A 22,069-nucleotide genomic window follows, 5' to 3' on the forward strand; every position below is an offset into this window, starting at 1 on the left:
GCACAGCCTACCTTAACTCAGTCTTTAAAATACTGTCTCCATCTTGTGAGACAGCTTTTACAATTCACTTCATTCAGTAAGACTAGATCTCAGCAAAATTGTAAAACAAGTAAAGTTCAATTGCAATGCTCCCAGAATTCTTTTTGTCTACTCTCTGTTCACTCCCTTAACCTCCCTTCCCTAGTACATTCTATAATCTTGTCTCCTAGTGATTGAGATCCTTCCACCCATCAAATCATGCTCTCAGGATCATCTATCCTAAAATATAAATGAATGATGGCAAAGAACAAAAAGTTAACCTCTCAGCAGTATTTATATTTTAAATGGGAAAAGGTTTCAAATTAAAGGAATAAGAACTCACACATATTCAACCTTTAAGTTTATAAAGTAGTCTCTGTGCAATCCAATTCCATGCATTAAGCATTAAATTCCTGCTATTGATGAGATCTAGAATGGGGTACCTAAATGAAATTAGGGTTTAATTAAGGTCTAGTGGCAGGTTCGGGGTACAGGGAGTCAAATGGATTTCCCCTGCAACCACTTTGGATTCGGTGCAAGGATACAGAGTTAAATGAGGTCTAGTAGCGGCACAAGAGTCCCCTGTAAAGGAATTTACAGACCTAAAAACCTAGATTGATAAAAGAGGTTTATTCTGGGGGTTGGAAGTAAAGTTAAAGTCTAGTTAGTAAAGTTGAAGGGAGAGATAAGAGGGCACTGGAACCAGGGTTCCAGTGGACAGAGATCCTTGGCGTGCCAGGCTTGAGACTGCCATGTTAGGAACCTCTGCTAAGAGAGGACTCCTGCTTGGCCCTTTTATAATGAGAAATTTAGCTAAAAGGGCCTGTAGGTGGAGTCCCAAGTTGGTTCCTCCCTGGGTTTCAATGTGGGCTAGAATTTGCTAGGTGGGGGTTGGGAAACCTGAGCAGATCATTAGAATGGGGGCTGGGACAGCCTCAATTGGCTCAGATCTGATGGGGGTTGTGAGAGCCCAGATATCTCCTATGGGAGTTCAAAGGGATGCTTTTGACCAGGATTTGTGAATCAAAGGTCCTAGCTTCTTGAATTGATAAGCTAGGAGGGGCTGGAAATCAGAAAGGAATAAATCAATCTGAAAGGATTAGTCTTAAAGGGACCACAACCCCCATGACTATGACAACCAGGATCCCTTTAAGGTAAACAAAATTGTTTATACCTAAAAAGATATGTGTATATAAAGGAAAAGATATATATATATATATATATATATATATATATATACATATACATATATATATATATATATATATATATATATATATATATATATATATATATATCAGTAGTCAAAAGTTGAGAGAGATAGTTATTATAGAGGAACATTTTGGATATCTTAAAGAAATAAGAGGACTTCCAGCCAAGATGGCGGAGTGGAGGCAAACAGCTGCTTGAGCTCCTTGTTTTCTCTCAGGACTTACTTCATGACAAGCCTCGGAGTTAATGCTTGACCTGAAAAGAAACCCACAAATAATCACCAAGAGAAGATATCCTTGAAATTCGCCAGAGAAGGTCTGTGTTTGCTCGGGGGAGGGTCGAACAGACTGGGTGGAGACTGAGGGCAGGCAGCCAGAAAGAGACAGGCAGCTCACACAACCCAGACCAGATGGAAGAGGGATACAATTGCTTCCGTTTCTGCAAAAAGACTTTTACCCAGTCTGGATACTCCATCTTGGCAGCAAGCCAGGAGTAGCAGAGAGGGTGTAAACACTGGAGGTGAAGAATAAAACCCCAGAAAGCCAGCATCTCTCAGAATCCAGCCACCCCCACCCCCACCCGGAGTGACTCAGCTCATTCTCAGAGCGCAGACGCAGCACAGCCATCGCTGTCCTGTTAGTACTTCACCTCTGTCTCCCTCAATCTGTAGAGGAAGCCCAGTAACACCATCCAGCCTTATCTCCCCCCCCCCCCCCAGAAACAGACTAATTGATTCTCTTGTCAATTTTTTTTCTTAGATTCCTGCTCTGACAAAATGAATAAAAAATTCAAAAGGGCTCTAACCATTGATAACTTCTGTAAGGAGAGAGAACAGACTTCAAATACTGAGGAAACCAAAACCAGAGGAATCGCCTAAGGGGGATATGAGCTGCTCCTCAATACATAAGACTCTCATAGAGGAAATCAAAAAAGCTCTCACAAGAGAGCTAGAAGAGAAATAGGAAAAGGAAAGGGAAGCTTGGCAAGAGAGTCTGGAGAAGTTATCCAGAGTGAATAAAGAGATAAAATCATTGAGAAATAAAATTAGTGAATTAGAAAAGGTAAACAACTCCAAGGAAAACAGGATTAGTGAGCTGGAAAAAGAAAACAGCTCCCTAAAAAATAAAATGGATGAAATGGAAAAAAATTCCATAGAAGAAAAAAACTCACTTAAAAACTCAATTGGACAATTACAAAAAGATATAAAAAAAGTGAGTGAAGAAAATATATCATTGAAAAATAGACTCGAACAAATAGAAATGAATGACTCAAGGAGAAACCAAGAGATTGTCAAGCAAAACCAGAAAAATGAAACATCAAAAAGAATGTCAAGTACCTTATTAGAAAGACAACAGACCTGGAAAACTGATCCAGGAGAGACAATCTGAGAATAATCGAACTCCCTGAAAAATGTGAGGGGAAAAAAAGAGCCTGGACACTATTTTCCAGGAAATTATCAAAGAGAATTGCCCAGACGTCTTGGAAACAGAGGGTAAAATAGACATTGAAAAAATTCATCGATCACCTACTGAAAGGGACCCTAAAATCAAAACGCCAAGAAATATAGTGGCCAAGTTCAAGAACCATTAGACAAAGGAAAAAATACTGGAAGCTGCTAGAAAAAAGCAATTCAGATATGGAGGAGCCACAATAAGGATAACCCAGGATCTAGCAGTGTTCACATTAAAAGAACGAAGGGCCTGAAACATGATATTCTGAAAGGCTAAGGAATTGGTATGCAGCCAAGAATAACTTACCCAGCAAAAATGAGCATCATTTTCCAGTGAAGAAGATGGACATTTAGCAAAATAAATGAATTCCATCTATTCTTGATGAAAAAACCAGACCTACACAAAATGTTTGAACTTCAAATATAGAACTCAAGAGATTTCTAAAAAGGTAAAAAGAAATCTTGAGAACTATATTTCTGCCATAAAGATATGTAAAGATCACAGGTATAATTTGTCCTAGAAACTAGAGGTAGAAAGGAAATTATATCATAAAAAAGGGTAAAGTGGTGGTACTACATCTCATGAAGAGGCAAAGGTAACCTATTATATCTGAGAGAAAGAAAGGAGGGAGATGAACATAGTGTTCTTGTTCCACTTCATTGAAAAGTGAGAGGGAAGGAGTAAGCTAAGGGCAAGGGAATACAGAAATTGTGAGGAAAAGGGGTAAAATAAGAGGAGGAATTTTAAGGTGTGGGAAGGATACTAAAAAGGGAGGACTGTGAAAAGCAAGTGGTGTTCACAAGTTTAATACTGGATAGGAGGGTAAAAGGGAAGGAAAGGGGAAAAGCATAAGCAGGGGTTAATAGGATGGCAAGCAATATAGAATTAGTCCTTCTAACCATAAATGTGAATGGGGCAAACTGCCTCATAAAGAGGAAGCAGTTAGCAGACTAGATTAAAAGTCAGAATCCTACTATATGTTGTTTACAGGAAACACACCTGAAACAGGATGATACATTCAAACTAAAAGTAAAAGGGTGGATCAGAATCTACTAAGCTTCAGGTAAAGCCAAAAAAGCAGGGGTAGCCATCCTCATCTCAGATCAAGCAAAAACAAAAATTGATCTAATTAAAAGAGATAAGGAAGGGCATTATATTATATCCTACTAAAGGGTAGCATCAATTGTAAGGGCCCTTTAAATGGGCAGACACAGTGCAACGGGAGATTTGAGTCCCCCAGGAAGGAATCTCTGTGGATATCAGGACTGCCTTGTAGGTGGGATCTTGGCCACATTGAGACTCTCTGATTGGCTGTGTGTGTGACCTCACAGGCCCTTTATAAGCCCACTGCAGGTGGCAGTCGCTCACTTTAACCTGGTACTCTTTAACCTGGCTCCCTAACCTGGGTGGCCAAGCCAAGATGGGTAGCCGAAAGAGGTAAGGAGTTTGGTAGTGAACACGTGGGTCTTCTGACCAGGTGTTCACTCGGGAACCAACAAGTCAGGGCATCAGGCAGAGCATTATGTGAGTTGGTATAATAAAGGCTTTTAAGATTACACATGACTGTTCTTGAGTGCTCTACCGGTTATTAAACTATAGATTCAAGAAATCATGGCAAGAGACCTTTGAAGGCCTCAGAGGAGGTGAGCCGGGTACAGTTGACACTGCAAAGATCACTACCAAGTGGTGTAGCATCTAAATTCTTAAAGGAGAAATTAAGAGAGCTACAAGAAGAAATAGACAGCAAAACTATAATAGTGGGAGATCCCAACCTTGCACTCTCAGAATTAGATAAATCAAACCACAGAATAAATAAGAAAGAAGTCAAAGAGGTAAATAGAATACTAAAAAAGTTTGATATGATAGATCTTTGGCAAAAGCTAAATGGAGACAGAAGGGAGTATACTTTCTTCTCAGTAGTTCATGGAACCTATACAAAAATTGATCATATACTAGGGCATAAAAACCTCAAAAGCAAATGCAGTAAGGCAGAAATAGCATATGCATCCTTTTCAGAACACAATGCAATTAAAATTACATTTAATAAAAAGCCAGGGGAAAATAGACCAAAAAACAATTGGAAAATAAATAAACTTATACTAAAGAATGATTGGGTAAAACAGCAAATCATAGACATAATTAATAACTTCACCCAAGAAAATGACAATAATGAGACATCATACCAAAATGTGTGGGATTCAGCTAAATCAGTAATAAGGGGAAGTTTTCTATCTCTACAGTCCTACTTCCATAAAATAGAGAAAGAGAGGGTTAACGAATTGGGCTTACAAATTGCTGGAAAAGGAACAAATTAAAAACCTCCAGACAAACACGAAACTTGAAATTCTAAAAATAAAAGGTGAGATTAATAAAATTGAAAGTAAAAAAACTATTGAATTAATTAATAAAACTAAGAGTTGGTTCTATGAAAAAACCAGCAAAATAGACAAACCCTTAATAAACCTGATTAAAAAAAATGGAAAGAGAAAAAGCAAATTGTTAGTCTTAAAAATGAAAAGGGTGAACTCACCACTAATGAAGAGGAAATTAGAACAATAGTTAGGAGCTACTTTGCTCAACTTTATTCCGATAAATTCTATAACTTAAATGAAATGGAAGAATACCTTCAAAAATATAGCTTGCCCAGATTAACAGAGGAAGAAGTAAGTAGTCTAAATAGTCCCATCTCAGAAAAAGAAATAGACCAAGCTATTAACCAACTCCCTAAGAAAAAATCCCAAGGACCAGATGGATTTACATGTGAATTCTACCAAACATTTAAAGAACAACTAACTCCAATGCTATATAAACTATTTGAAAAAACTAGAGATTGAAGGAGTCCTACCAAATTCCTTTTATGACACAGACATGGTACTGATACCTAAACCACGTAGATTGAAAACTGAGAAAGAAAACTATAGACCAATCTCCTTAATGAATACTGATGCTAAAATCTTAAATAAGATAGCAAAAAGACTTCAGAAAATCATCCCCAGGATAATACACTATGATCAAGTAGGATTTATATCAGGAATGCAGGACTGGTTTAATATTAAGAAAACTATTAGTATAATTGACCATATTAATAATCAAATTAATAAAAACCATATGATCATCTCAATAGATGCAAAAAAAGCATTTGATAAAATCCAACATCCATTCCTACTAAAAACGCTTGAGAGTATAGGAATAAATGGATTATTACTTAAAATAATAACGAGCATATATTTAAAACTGTCAGTAAGCATCATATGTAATGGTGATAAACTGGAACCTTTCCCTGTAAGATCAGGAGTGAAAGAAGGTTGCCCACTAACCCCATTACTATTCAATATAGTACTAGAAACGCTAGCCTCGGCAGTAAGAGCCGAGAAAGACATTCAAGGAATTAGAGTAGGAAATGAGGAAATCAAACTATCAGTCTTTGCAGATTACATGATGGTATACTTTAGAGAACCCCAAAGACTCTGCTAAAAAGCTATTAGAAATAATTCAGAACTTTAGCAAAGTTGCAGGATACAAAATAAATGTACATAAATCCTCAGCATTTTTATACATTACCAACACAATCCAAGAGCAAGACATACAAAGAGAAATTCCATTCAAAATAATTGTCTATAGTATAAAATATTTGGGAATATATCTACCAAAGGAAAGTCAGAAATTATATGAGCAAAATTACGAAACACTTGCCACAAAAATAAAGTCAGATTTAAATAATTGGAAAGACTTTGAGTGCTCTTGGATAGACCGAGCGAATATAATTAAGATGACAATACTCCCTAAACTAATCTATTTATTTAGTGCTATACCAATCAGACTCCCAAGAAATTATTTTAATGACCTAGAAAAAATAACAACAGAATTCATATAGAACAACAAAAGGTCAAGAATTTCAAGGGAAGTAATGAAAAAAAAATTAAATGAAGGTGGTCTAATTGTACCTGATCTAGAACCATATTATAAAGCAACAGTCACCAAAACCATTTGGTATTGGTTAAGAAATAGATCAGTTGATCATGAAATAGGTTAGGTTCACAGGGCAAGATAGTGAATAAAAATAGCAATCTAGTGTTTGACAAACCCAAAGATCCCAACTTTTGGGATAAGAATTCATTATTTGACAAAAACTGGTAGGAAAATTGGAAATTGGTATGGCAGAAACTAGGCATGAACCCACATTTAATACCACATACTAAGATAAGATCAAAATGAGTCCAAGATTTAGGCATAAAAAATGAAATCATAAATAAATTAGAGGAACATAAGATAGTTTACCTCTCAGACTTGTGGAGGAGGAAGGAATTTGTGTCCAAAGGAGAACTAGAGACCATTATTGATGACAAAATAGAAAATTTTGATTACACCAAATTAAAAAGTTTCTGCACAAACAAAACTAATGCAAACAAGATTAGAAGGGAAATAACAAATTGGGAAAACATTTTTACAGGTAAAGGATCTGATAAAGGCCTCATATCCAAAATATACAGAGAATTGACTTTAATTTATAAGAAATCAAGCCATTCTCCAATTGATAAATGGTCAAAGGATAGGAATAGACAATTTTCAGATGATGAAATTAAAACTATTTCCACTCATATGAAAGAGTGTTCCAAATCACTATTGATCAGAGAAATGCAAATTAAGACAACTCTGAGATATCATTACACACTTGTCAGATTGGCTAAGATGACAGGAACAAATAACGATGAATATTGGAAGGGCTGTGGGAAAACTGGGGACATTGATGCATTATTGGTGGAGTTGTGAAAGAATCCAACCATTTTGGACAGCAATCTGGAATTATGCCCTAAAAGTGATCAAAATGTGCATACCCTTTGACCCAGCAGTGCTACTACTGGTCTTATATCCCAAGGAAATACTAAAGAAGGGAAAGGGACCTGTATATGCCAAAATGTTTGTGGCAGCCCTTTTTATAGTGGCTAGAAACTGGAAAATGAATGGATGTCCATCAATTGGAGAATAGTTGGGTAAATTATGGTATATGAATGTTATGGAATATTAATTTTCTGTAAGAAATGACCAACAGGAAGAATACAGAGAGGCTTGGAGAGACTTACATCAACTGATGCTGAGTGAAACCAGCAGAACTAGGAGATCATTATACACTTCAACAATGATACTGTATGAGGATGTATTCTGATGGAAGTGGATATCTTCAACATAGAGAAGAGCTAATCCAATTCCAATTGATCAGTGATGGACAAAATCAGCTACATCCAGAAAAGGAACACTGGGAAATGAGTGTAAACTGTGAGCATTTTTTGTTTGTTTGTTTTTTGTTTTTCTTCCTAGATTATTTTTACCTTCCGAATACAATCCTTCCTTTGCAACAACAACAACAACAAAATTGGATTCTGCACATATATATTGTACTTAGGATATACTATAAGATATTTAAAATGTATGGGAATGCCTGCCATCTAGGAGAGGGGGTGGAGGAAAGGAGGGGAAAAATTCAGAACAGAAGGGAGTACAAGGGATAATCTTGTAAAAAAAAAATTACCTATGCATATGTACTGTCAAAAAAATGTTATAATTATAAAAATTAATAAAAAAAGAAAAAAAAAGAAATAAGAAAAGAACTTTGGTTTAATCAGAAAAATCTTTGTTCAAAAGTTACCTCAGTCATTTGGTAGGCAAATCACTTAATCTCTCTCAGCCTGAGTTTCTTCATTTATAAAATGTGGATAATAATAACCCCTACCTCGCTAGTTAAAATTAAATGGTTTAACCTATATGAAATACTGTGCAAACATTAAAATGCTACACAAATGCTAGCTATTATTAATTTTAAATGGTTAAATATATATATATGATAAAACAATTTTCAGATGGGATTTGATTACTTTGGGACATATGAATTGTGGTATTAATATCAAGACACAAATCACCTTCTAAATGATGTGGAAAAGTGATAACTCATGTATGTGAAAGATTTGATGTTTTAACAGGTTAATGAAGACTTTTTATTTATTTAAATTATATATATATATATATATATATATATATATGTTTGTTATAATGTTTTAATGTTATAATGGTTTTATAACTAAATGAGAGAAAACTAAAACTCATATAATATTAAAAGACTTTAATTATAATGTAAAAGACAATACCAGATTCAAAGGGGAAATCTGGGACAATGCTATCTTTAAATACAAAGTAAGCCAGAGTCAGGAGACTTTCATTTAAGACATCAAAGGGAGAGATACCTAAGAAGAAATTGTGTAAACCCTAACAGACTCTCAATTCAATTATAGAGTGATGAGGAAAATGATTTTGTCTCAAAGCATCTGGGAATCTGGGGACAGGCATTTTATTAGTTATAGTTGAGGATTTATTTGTTTATTATTAATCAATGACTACATAAACTAAGAAGGCAGGTTAGCTGAATGGAATCCTTAAGGCTTTTAATCAGGTGTACAAAGGATTAAATCAAACCTTGGATGCTTTCTAGTTTTGTGTCTTCTTAAGCAACAAAATAGAATTTTCCTATAAAAGCCTAGAATGTCACTTTGTCATTAGTTGAAAAACATTCCAACACATAAACACAGAACTTTTAATTCTTGATAGGTATAATTTTTAAAAAAGAAAAGAAAACATGGAAATGTCCTCAGAATAATCTAGGATGATGTGGACTATTTCACTTTGCTTCCCATTTTGTTTCTTTTCTTTTGGCAAAGATGGATGTCTTTTAAACTAAAAATGTGGTTAACAGAAAACTGGCATTTAAGAGATGTAGAAGAATAGTAAGAGTTCAACTCAATGTCCTGAGTGAATTCAAGTCACCTGACCCAGAAAAAGTATACTGAAACATGTGTTAAATGCAAAGCCATTGTCAATGATTACATAGAAATCATGGAAAGGGGGAGAAATTCCAAAAACTGGAAGAAGGACAAATGTCTGAATTTCATGCAAGGGAAGAGAAATATAGATTGCTGAATTTGACTTCAATGACTGAGAAAATTTGGGGAGGGACACCATTAAAAAAACATTAGAAGGGGAAATAATGATTACCAATATCTGGCAAGACTTCAGAAAGAAAAAACAATGCCAAACTAACCATATTTCCTTCTCTCCCACCATAGAAATATTAAATTAGTAGAGAAAGGCAATGTGATAGATATAAATTACTTATATTTAGCAAAGTCTTTGATAAATTACCTCATATTACTTTCAGAAGAGGGCAAAGAGATATGGATTAAATACTAATCCAATCAGATGGATTCAGAGCACTTTAAATAATTGGACTCAAAAATTAGTCATTAATGGTTCCATGTCAACATGACAGAAGGGCTTCAGTGGAATACTAAAGGTATCAAACTCAAATAAAATTGGAGATAGCTAACTCCTATACAAGGATCCCTGCTGACTATTTATTGACTTAAGAAAAAAAAATCATGTGGTTGTAGATTTTTTTTAATTAATGCATAAACACATTAGAAGGAGAGCTAGATTTTAATCTGGTTCAGGTCATACTCAGCAGTATTATGTGCAGCACGTGGCCCAGGGACTATGTATTCAATATCTCTGGCCTGAACCAATAATTCCTACTTGGCCCTATGCACAGACTTAATAAAAGCATAGATGCTACTCTCATCAATTTTTTTAAATATATTTTTTCAAAGATCGAGTTCCTCTTTCTCCTAATCCTCCTCTGCCCAAATTGAGAAAACAAGAAAAATAAAGCTTTTTTTAAGAAATATATATGGTCAAGTGCTGGAACTCTGTCTTCCCAGAAATCAGCTGGAGTCAGGATCACCAAAAATCTTTATTCTTGGCCTTTTGTAGTCGCAGTCAGGGGATTAAATCTAGCAATCTCCACACCACTTTCCCCTCTCTCCACCGCCAGGAGAATGCCTCAATTTCCTCCTCCTACTCCACTCACACACATCACTTCCTCTTCTTTGTCCCACCAATCAAGTCAGCACAGAACAGCTGAGGAGGGTCAACCTTCAAACATGTTAATAGAGAATTGTCCAATTGGTAATTAGTCTCACATGCTCCATTATCCAAGTGCATTTGCTCAGTTCTAGCCTTTTATATTTCCCACTTTCTTTTGTTTTAGAACACAGGTGGTCACACCATCCCTGACCTTTCAGGGAGGTGAGAACCCCAAAAAGGAGGTGATCATGCCCCCCCGACTTCTCAGGAGGGGAGATGAAAGCACTAAAAAATGGGTAATCACGCCCTCCCTGACATCTCAAGAAGGGAGGTGAAAAGGGAAGTGGGGATTGCTAGCAGGTTTCTGGGTTGAAGGGTCTTATTAGAGACAAGTATACACAAACACATCAGCATGGGAGTTATTACACAAGCACATAACAATAACACAGAGGCTAATAGTGATGACTCTCCCCACAGTCAGTGCACACTCGTTGAGGTGTAACAAACAGGAATTGTACATACAAGTAGTGATATAACAAACAATATAAATCAACACGGTTTTGTAAAAGATTTCCAGAAGTCCTAGAAAGAGGGTATGTAAACATCAGTCACACAAACGCCTTCTTCAGCAACCAAGATATAGTTCAAAACCAATCTATTGTCCATTGCTTCACGTGTTAGGAAATCCAATAATCCCCACAAGTTTTTCGAGTCCTGCATCAGTCATTTTATATGTTAGGGAATCCAATGATCCCCACAATTTTTGAAGTCCCGCAACAATCTTTTTGTATGTTAGGGAATACAATGATTCCTACAGGTTTTGAAGTCCTGCAACAGTCTTATGATGCCTCAGAGAATCCAATGATTCCTGAGGGTTTTCAAGTCCTATACCGGTCTTATCACATCTCAGAGAATCCATTGATTTCTGAGGATTTTCAAGTCCAACAATTTTTGATGTCCATGAGTCAAATGCCATAACTGCCAGGTTCTTTCAATGGTGGGCACAGTCAGCAGTGGAACCGCCTGATTTTTCTTGGGTCTTCTCCTTCATTTCAAGGGTTTGCTCTGTGTCTCTCTGATGGACAAGGCAAATACAGCTCATTGGAACCCATCTGATTCCTTCTCCATCTGTGGAGATACAAGCAAACTCTCTCCCCCAAGCAGTTAACCTATCTGGTCCCTTCCATTCACCACTTTCTGGGTCTCTCCACATCACCTGGCGATTATGTAAAGACAGTGGAGCTGCTCGCACTGGACACAACCTTTCTCGTGGGTTATAAAACCTGTCTGCCAGAGCCAGTGCATCTTTGTCAAATATTTAAAAATTAAGGGTATAGAGAACTAAATTTAGAAGTTCTCTAGGGTTACCTGTGGCTCCCCCTTTCTTTTGTTTTTGGAGGAGTGTCTTATATCAATTTCTTCTCTCTACTATTGCCTGCCCTTGAGGATTAAAGGGTATGCCCGTGGTAAGTAAAATCTTATACTGTGCACAAAAGTGTGTAAAATGTTTAGACATATATGCAGGTCCATTGTCTGTTTTTATTGCTTGTGACATACCCATAATTGCAAATGCTTGTATAAGGAATTCAGTGACCACTCGGGCTGTCTCTTTTGCTGCTGGCAGTGCAAATGTGAATCCTGAAAACGTGTCTACTACGATATGGATAAAAGATGACCAAAAGATTTATAATGGGTCATATCCATTTGCCAAATTTCCTTAGGTCTCAAACCATGGGGGTTCTTCCCTGGAGGGAGTGTAGGAGTATGGAAAGGGAGGCAAGCTGTACAGGCTTTTACTATACTCCTAGCTTCTTCTCTTGTTATTCCAAATTGCAAATGTAAAGCTCCGGCAGCCTGATGATATTTAGAATGAGATTATTGGGCTTCTCAAAATAAAGGATATTGGCCAACATGGTTAGAATGTTATCGGCCTTTGAATTACCATCAAAAATAGGACCTGGAAGTCCACTATGGGAGTGGACATACAAAATATAAATCTTACCTGGATGCTTTCTCACTCACTCTCAAGTTCCTTAAAGAGCTAATATATATTGGAGGCTACAAATTTTATTTGGGCTTTGGCAATCCTTTGTACCACTCCTACTGAATAGGCCGAATCAGAAATTATATTTATGTCTCCCAGATAATAAGCAAGAACTAGAATGATTACATACAATTCATTCTGCTGAGTCAACTGAAAAGTTCTGATTTACTTTCTTTATAGTTAAGTCATGAGAGTATACAGCGCAAATATTATGTTTGGATGCATCTGTAAAGATAGTTGGTCCTTTAAGAGGAACTTTAGAAACTTTTTCTTCAAGAAGCCATAGCCAATTATGTAACAATCGGGTTATCTTTACTGAAGACCCGTGTGTAAAATTTGGAGCCATGGCTAATAAAATTTGCCACTCTGGGATGGTTTCACAGCACACATTAACTTGTGCATTAGTATAAAAGGTGTATATCTTGTCAGGTCTTATCCCAGATAATTGTACTGCTTGCTTAATGGCCTTTAATAAAATTCTAGCCACAAGCAATGGGTAAGGAATAAGGCTTTGTTCTGGTTGTGTTGGGAGGTTCACCCACTCTATCACACTGTCTCCTTGATGAAGGACTGCTGTGGGTGCCTCTTGTGTAGCAAAAACTGATATTTCCAAGGGTTTTTGAGTGACTCTTTCAACCACATTGGATAAAGCCAGTTCAACTTGTCTCAAAGCCTCTTGAGTTTCTTTTGTAAGCTGGCATGGTAAATTTAAAGCATTGTCTCCCCTTAAAATGTCATATAATGGTTGCAATTGACAGGTAGTCAAGCCTAGCACGGGACGCATCCATTGGATATCTCCTATCAATTTCTGGAAGTCATTTAAGGTGTTTAGCTTCTCTGTTCCTAAGGAGAGTTTCTGTACTGTAATCACCTTAGGATATACTTCATATTCTAAATATTGAAAAGGAGCATGTCTTTGAATCTTTTTTGAAGCTTTGTGCAATTTATACTTCCTTAGTATTTCTATGTTTTTTTTGTAGACATGCTTCTAACATTTGTTCCTCAGGTGCACCTCCCAATATATCATCCATGTAATGTAATAACATTAATTTTGGAAATTCTTTTCTTACTGGAGTAAGAGCAGCAGCAACATACATTTGACACATAGTAGGGCTGTTGTTCATTCCCTGTGGCAAAACTGTCCATTCATTTCTTTTATAAGGCTCAGCTAAGTTAACACTGGGCACTGAAAAGGCAAATCTTTTCATATCCTCATTATCTAGAGGGATAGAAGAGAAACAATCCTTAATGTCTATAATCCACAGAGGCCATTCTTTAGGCAATTGAGTAGGAGATGGAAGTCCAGGTTGAAGAGTTCCCATAGTTTCCATCTGTTCATTTACCTTTCTTAAATCAGTCAACATCCTCCATTTTCCAGATTTCTTTTTTACAACAAATACTGGGGAATTCCAAGGACTTAGAGAAAGTTGTAAGTGTCCTTGGTCAAGTTGTTCCTGTACTATCTCTAATAAGGCCTGGATTTTAACACTACCTAAGAGCCACTGTTCTATCCACACTGGTGTATCAGTTTTCCATTGGATAGGAACAGGTGAAAGTGGTGGCAGCCCTGCCTAAAAAACCAAAGTACTCATTTTTAACCCTAATTGTTGTAAAATGTTTCTTCCCCACAGATTGATGGGGATTTTTTCAGCCATAAAAGGAGTAAAAACTCCTTTCACCTACAAATATCCATCTTAAAGGGGTAACACTAACTTCAACTGCTATTGATCCTCCTACCCCAGACATGTAGGTGTAACGTGCTCTCCTGGCAGTTACAATTACTAGTCTGTCCTAGGCCCAACAGAGTACCTTTGACCACTGACCTTTGCAGTGTGAACTCTACCCGGCTCGCCTCCTCTGAGGCCTTCAAAGGTCTCTGGCCACAATCTCTTGAATCTATAGTTTACTAACCAGTAACACACTCAAGAACAGCCACCTGTAATCTTAAAAGCCTTTATTATACATACTCACATAATGCCCTGACTTGTTGGTTCCCTAGTGAACACCTGGTGAGAAGACCCACGTGTTCACTACCAAACTCCTTACCTCTTTTGGCTACCCATCTTGGCTTGGCCACCCAGGCTAGGGAGCCAGGGTGAAGAGCACCAGGTTAAAGAGAGCGACTGCTGCCTGCAGTGGGCCTATATAGGGCCTGTGAGGTCACACACACAGCCAATCAGCGAGAGTCACCCATTACAAAGCTATCCCAATGTGGACAAGATCCCACCTTCAAGGCAGTCCTAATATCCACAGAAATTACTTCTGGGCCTCAATCTCCCAATGGACTGTGTACGCCCATTTAAAGGGCTCTTACATGTAGGTGCCTGCCTTAGTCTTTGGCCAGTGACTGGGCCAGTTGGTGCCTCTAATGACTGTGCGATCTGCACCTGTGTCCATCAGTCCTTCTAATGGTATGCCATTTATATAAATGGTGAGCATAGGTCGGTCAGCTGTCACAGCTGCTGTCCAGTATATTCCTGGCTTTTGCTGCTTGGAGTCAGAATGTGGGTGACTGTCACCAGATTGATTATTAGGGGTCTGTATCAATAAACCTGATGCTACTACTTCCCCTGGTTGATAAGTCACACATTGTCTACCTGTGTTAGTGACTGGGATGCTATCTACACATTCCCCAGTTTCCCACATCAGTGTATAAATGAACACTGTTTTGTAAGTACTCATAGGAAGGGGCAATGGTCAAGCCTACTGTGCCAAGGAAAAGGATCCATAGGCTGGAGAGGAACAGATTTCACCTCTCCAGGGGGTATCTCAGTTGTCCCAGCTGCATACAACTCTATCCTCCCTAATTGTAGTCCCTTTCTCCCATCATGTTGCTTCCTGGATGACTGATTGTGTAATCCCTTTCTTCCCTCAGATGGCTTCCTGGCTGATTGGTCATGTCTGGGTATTGGACTTGGAGGCACTCTCTGGGTGTGGCATCGGCTGCCATCATGCCCCAAGTGTTTTTTGCCTGGGGCCCTGGAGCTGGGCTCCTCATCCCATTTCCCTGAATCAGTCTACATTATGATGCTCAATGGAGTCCTTTGTTGCATTTTGGACATGGGGTTTTGGGTCTTGTTCTCCCAGCCTGTTTTATCACTCTGTCTCTATGCCAACATTGAGCTTGCAGATGGCCTACTTTACCACATTGAAAGCATTGATGAATCTCTCTGGAAGTCCCTTGCCAAAAGGGACCCTGTCTTACTATGTTGGAATCTTGGGAAGTCTGCACCATAGCCTGGCTATAAAAGGTATTTTGTAATGGGCTTTTGTCTCCAGAAACTGTTGATTTCTCTCTGGTCTAGAGGAGAGACTTCTTCCTCCAGAGAGCCCCCTCAACTCTGGCCTAGAGCAGAGACTCTCTATCTCTGGAGTGACACCCTCTTTTATCCTCCCAGAGAATGGGCGTGGGATAATGCAAGGGCTTCTGGGAAAAATTACTTCAACCAATGAACTTGCTCCTCCCCAGGAGTTCACAAGTAAAAACCCCAGTAAAGGCTGGAACTAGAGAATTGTTAAGTACTGACTTAGCACTTAGTATAAACCTAATATCTCATTATCTCATTAGCACTTATTAAGAACCTAACATCTCCCCCTTTCTTTTGATTTAGAACATAGGGTGGTCATGACCTTGAAACATAAATCCATCAATATGGGAGGCATTACACATAATTACATAGATTACATAAACACATAGTAACATAGTAACATAACACATGCTAGAAGTATGTAACAAATAACATGATTAAATAATCATAAATTGAAAATTTATAAATGTCCATAAATCCATTGTCCATTAGTCTCATCTTGTGTTAGGAAATCCAATGATTCCTACTGTTTTTAAAGTTCTTTAACAGTCTTCTTATTAGCCATGCTCTTTCAGTGTCAAATGTTTCTTAGATTTTCTCCTTTGTTGTGAGGTCTTTCTCTTTTTCTGTCTCTCTCTGATGGACAAGGCGAATATGACTCATTGGCACCCATCTGATTCCTTCTCCTGCTGAAGAAATACAAGCAAACCCTCTCTCCCAGGCAGTTAACCTATCTAATTTCCTTCTATTTACCACTTTCTAAATCTCTTCTCATCATCTGGCAATTACATTGGAGTTGTTTGCACTGGACACAGCCCTGTTGGTTTAAAAGGCCTGTATTCTCCCCAAGTGTAATCCATTTTTTCAATCTGATTGCCTTTTGGCTGACTTATCAGGTAATCCTTTTCTGCCATGTGATTGCTTTTCTGCTGGTTGATCAAATCAGAGTCCTGACCTTGTAAAGGTTCTTTGGGTGTAACATCAGCTGCCATCATGCCCCAAGTCCTTTTTGCCTGGGGCCCTGGACCTGGGCCCCTCAGCCCATTTCCCTGAATTAGTCTACACTCTGATGCCCAATGGAGTCTTCTGTTGCATTTTGGAGATGGGGTTTAGGTCTTCTCTCACCCTGTCTTCTCACTCTATCTCCATATTTACACTGAGCTCTTAGATGTCCAATTTTTCCACATTGGAAACATCAAAGAATTTCTCTAGAAGTCCCTTGCCAGGAGGGACTCTGTCTTTCCATGTTCATCATAGTCCGGATGTAAAAAGCATTTGTTCCCACTGTAGCACAACGTCTTATGATCTCCTCTAAAGGAGCATCTTTGTCTAATCCCCATATAATTCTTTTGCAAATCTCATTGGCATTTTCCTTAGCCAGATGTCTGATCATTTTTTCTGTAGCTTCATTTTTCTCCAATAGTTCTTTTGACAGCAGTTTGCAAACATCCCACAAAATCTGCAAAAGTTTCATTGGGACCTTGCTCTATTTTAGTCAAAGCCTCTCCCCGAACTTTCTGTCCAGGGAGGACACCCCAAGCTTTTATTGCAGCCTTAGCAATTTGCTCACATATTGTCATGGTATAATTAATCTGTTCTGAATTTTCTCCATACTGACCTTCACTAGATAAGTGCTCAAAAGTGAATCTTGTGTTAACTCCTGTTTCCAAATTGCATCTGACTTGGATTTTACATAATTCATGAAACTCCGCAAGCCATAACAAATTTTGTCCAGGTTCTAGGCATGTCCTTGCTATGGATTTCCAATCATTCAGGGTAGGACTTCATAAGACAAACCATCTAGTAACATTTTAACATAAGCTGATGTAGCCCCATAAAGGGTACAACCTTTTTTTCAAATCTTTAATTTTATTCAAATCTAAAGGTGCATATCTTCTCCTTTTTTGACCTACAGAATCAATCTCTTCAATCACAGGATATGCATGTATAAAATCACTTATATCCTGTTCTTCTCTCTTAGCTTTAACCAATACTTTTTTAAATCTTGTCATAGGCTTAGGCTGCTTCACAGGAGATTTTGTTTGTGTTTCTGCCTCTTTCCCTCCTCCTTCTAGCTCCACCCCTGAAGGGTTAATTGAGGGAGGAGATGGCAAATGCTCCTGTTGCTCAGAATTGTACTTAACTTCATTGTTGTCTGATTCATCCTTTTCACCTAGTTGACACTTCCCCATTTTGCTCCTTCTTCTCTTTCTTTAGAATAACAATTTTTAAAGCCATTTGGATTAAATTGTAGGTATGAAGTGTATCTTTGGAAATTGAGTTTGGTCTGGAATTGTATTGTTCACCTAATTGCTTTCCTACTAATTCCCATTCATCTAGATCCAGTTCTTCTTCCAGAGAAAAACAAGGACATATGACTTTCACAGTTTTAAAAGTTCAGTAATCTCCTCCAAAATTATAATCAATCCTTGCCTTTTCATAACCTTGATGATGCTCTCTAAACATTTTCCTTGAACAGAAAGCGTTTGCCCCATTTCACTATAAGAGATTGCTGATTTAGCCCTTAACAAGTTAAGTTCCTTATTTATCTATTTGAACTCTCACTTACTCTTTAACAAAGTTTCTTTATTACTCATGGTTCTGGGTCAGAGAGACTGAGATCTGGAGGAGGCTTTTCCACTGGAATCAGGATCGTGTCTGTCTCTGTTCAGGCGCCAATTTGCAATGGTCCAGTCTAGCTCCTCTGAAGAGCTCAGAATAAGTCCTTAAATGTGAAGGTCTGGACTAGCTCCTCTAAAGGGCTCAGAATAAGGCCTTGTCAGGATAAGCAAAAGTCCTTGCCCCACGTTGTGGACGCCAATATGTAATGTGTTGTTGTCTCCAGAGACTGCCGATTTCTCTCTGGTCTAGAGGAGAGACTTCTTCCTCCAGAGAGCCCCCTCAACTCTGGCCTAGAGCAGAGACTCTCTATCTCTGGAGTGCTGCCCTCTTTTGTCCTCCCAGAGAATGGGCGTGGGATAACGCAAGGGCTTCTGGGAAAAATTACTTCAACCAATGAACTTGCTATTCCCCAGGAGTTGACAAGTAAATATTCCCAGTAAAGGCCGGAACTAGAGAATTGTTAAGCACCGACTTAGCACTTAGTACAAACTTAATATCTCATTATGTCTTTAGCACTTAGTAAGAACCTAACAGTATTTGTGCCCACTGTGGCACAGCATCTTATGATCTCCTCCAAAGGAGCATCCCTATGTAGTCCTAGTATAATCCTTCCATAAACCTCATTGGCATTTTCTTTAGCAAGTTGCCTTACCAAAGTGTCTGTTACTATATTTTTACCATTAGTCTGTATGACAGCTGTCTGCAAACGTGCCACAAAATCAGCAAAGGGTTCATTTGGTATAACATACCTTCCTGGCAGTTATAATTATTAGTCTACCCTATGCCCAACAGAGTACCTTTGACCACTGACCTTTGCAGTGTCAACTCTACCTGGCTTGCCTCCTCTGAGGCCTTCAAAGGTCTCTGGCCACAATTTCTTGAATCTATAGTTTAATAACCAGTAGCGCACTCAATAACAGCCATGTGTAATCTTAAAAGCCTTTATTATACCTACTCACATAATGCCCTGACTTGTTGCCCTGACTTGTTAGCTCCCTAATGAACACCTGGTCTGAAGATCCATGTGTTCACTACCAGACTTCTTACCTCTCTTGGCTATCCATCAGCTTGGCTTGGCCACCCCAGGCTAGGGAGCCAGGTTAAAGAGAGCGACTGATGTCTGCAGTGGGCTTATAAAGGTCCTGTGAGGTCACACACACAGCTAACCAGCAAGAGAGCCATCATCCATTATGAAGCTATCTCAATGTGGCCAGAATCCCACCCACAGGGCAGTCCTATATCCACAGAGAATACTTCTGGACCACTCAAATCTGCTGTTGCACTGTGCCCACCCATTTAAAGGGCCCTTACAATTTGGTCCTTGTTAAATTTTTGTGAAGGTCTCACCCTTGTTGTTTTCACTGGGGAGAGAAGCCCATGCTTTGATAGCAGCAGCAGCAATTTGCTCAAATGCTGTTATGGAGTAATTAATCTGTTCTGAAGCTTCTGCATAAGAACCTACACCTGTTAGTAGGTCACAGGTGATTGAAGTATTAACTCCACTGTGACTATTTTGTTGGGCTTGAATCCTACAGAGCTTACTATATTCAGAAAAACCACAAGTTCTGTCCAGGTTCTAAGCACACCCTTGCAATGGCTTTCCAGTTACTAGGGGTTAAAACTTCATAAGCCAAATTCTGTAGTACTATCTTAACATAAACTAATGTAGCCCCATAGAGAGTGCAAGCTTTTTTCAGGTTTTTAAGGATGCTGATATCAAAAGGAGTGTATCTTTTACTTTCTTAGCCTGCAGAATTATACTGTTGAATCACAGGAAAAATGTGAAGTTTGAAATCATTATTTATTTCTTTTCCATTTTGGGCCGATTGAAAAATTGCTTTCTGTAATCTAGTTATAGGAGTGGTTGATTGCTGAGGGGGAGGTGCTGATGATATCACCGCCCCTCCCACTACTCTTCCTCCCTCCATCCCTGAAGGTGGAATTGATGTGGGCCTGTCAATAATCTGCTCTCTAGGTGGGGTTGAAGCTTCTTCAAAAGAATCAGAGACATCATACCCTAATTCCTCATTTAAATCCTCTTGCCCTCCAGCAAGGTCTTGAGATTGCTTATCTTCTATCTTTTTTTCCTCACACTTCCTCCTCTGTTCATTTTTAAAACTTTTCCTTCTCCTATAACTTGCTCAATAGTTTAAGTCTAAATGAACTACATTGTATATATAAAATACCTCTGTGGAAATTGAATGAGGCCCATTTTTTGTGTGAAATTCTTTCAGTTGAAGTCCCACTAGCTTCCAGTTATCTACATTTAGTTTTTCTTCCTCCAAGAACCAAGGGGACGTGTGTTTTAATGTGCCCAAGAGTTTGTCAATCTGTACCCAGGTTACAAGTAAGCTCTGCTCCTCAGTTATCTTAACTATACTCTCTATAGCACCACTCCTGGGTGGGGCTGGAGCTGGGGTTGGAGCAGGGGCTGGGGCTGGGTCGGCTGAGGTCGAGGGAATGTCTTTAGCTAACATCTGCCCCATTTCAGTAATAAGAGATTGCTGGTTTAGCCTTTAATAAGGTAAGTTCCTTATTTGTCTATTAGAATACTCACCTAATCTCCTGGTCACTGGAGGACTTCAGTGGAGGTAGGGTGCCTGGTCCACATTGGACGCCAAATGCTGGAACTCTGTCTTCCCAGAAATCAGCCGGAGTCAGGCTAATCAAAAGTCTTTATTCTTGGCCTTTTGGAGTGTCAGGGGATTAAATCCAGCAATCTCCACACCATCTTCCTCTCTCCACACCGCCAGGAAATTCCTCAATTTCCTCCTCCTACTCCACCCACACATGTCACTTCCCCTTCTTTGTCCCACCAATCGAGTCAGCACAGAATAGTTGGGGAGGGTCAACCTTCAAACATGTTAATAGAAATTGTCCAATTGGCAATTAGTCTCATGTGCTCCATTATCCAAGTGCATTTGCTCAGTTCTAGCCTTTATAGTCAAGCAAGACAAATTTTCATATTGGGCATGTCCCAAAAAAAGTTTCAATCTGCAATCTGAGGCAATCACCTTTCTATCACTGGGGACTCTGAGTATCCCTGGGTATCATGGGCAATCTATTTCATCATAAGTATTTTTGGCTGGTCATTGTGATGATCATAGTTTTATGTTTTTCAAAGTTGATCGTCTTTATAATTGTAAATGTATATATTGTTCCCCTCGTTCTGGCTCACTCACTTCACACTGAATCAGTTCATGTAAGGCTTTTCAAGTTTATCTGAAACCATCTCTTTCATCACATCTTTCAACATGAAGTCATTCCATCAATAATCATCAAATTTGCATATAAAAGGCAGTTAGGTGGGTGTAATTAACATAGTGAATGACAAGAGTTGGGACCCAAAAGAATCTTGACAGGATAATTTCTAAGGGTTTTTAACATAAAGTCATGAACTTATAAAATATTTTGATGAAGAAATTTCATATGTAATCAGTTTCCTGAGACAAAATATGTTATTTTATGCATTTATTCTGAGAAGATACCTACAGGTTTCATCAAAT

The 22,069-nt window shown here is 38.4% G+C and overlaps 1 long non-coding RNA gene across 1 annotated transcript in view; it reads left to right on the forward strand.

Annotated features, from left to right (window-relative positions):
- Nucleotides 1-2,156, forward strand: part of LOC141564833 (uncharacterized) — a 65,167-nt gene extending 63,011 nt beyond the window's left edge. The window contains exons 3-4 of the long non-coding RNA XR_012488750.1: nt 1,448-1,545; nt 1,989-2,156. This is a non-coding gene — a long non-coding RNA (uncharacterized LOC141564833). The remainder of the gene's footprint in view (nt 1-1,447; nt 1,546-1,988) is intronic.
- The last annotated feature ends 19,913 nt before the right edge of the window (nt 2,157-22,069 follow it).

This window comes from Sminthopsis crassicaudata, chromosome 3 (assembly GCF_048593235.1).
Source record: "Sminthopsis crassicaudata isolate SCR6 chromosome 3, ASM4859323v1, whole genome shotgun sequence".
Lineage (NCBI taxonomy): Eukaryota > Metazoa > Chordata > Mammalia > Dasyuromorphia > Dasyuridae > Sminthopsis > Sminthopsis crassicaudata.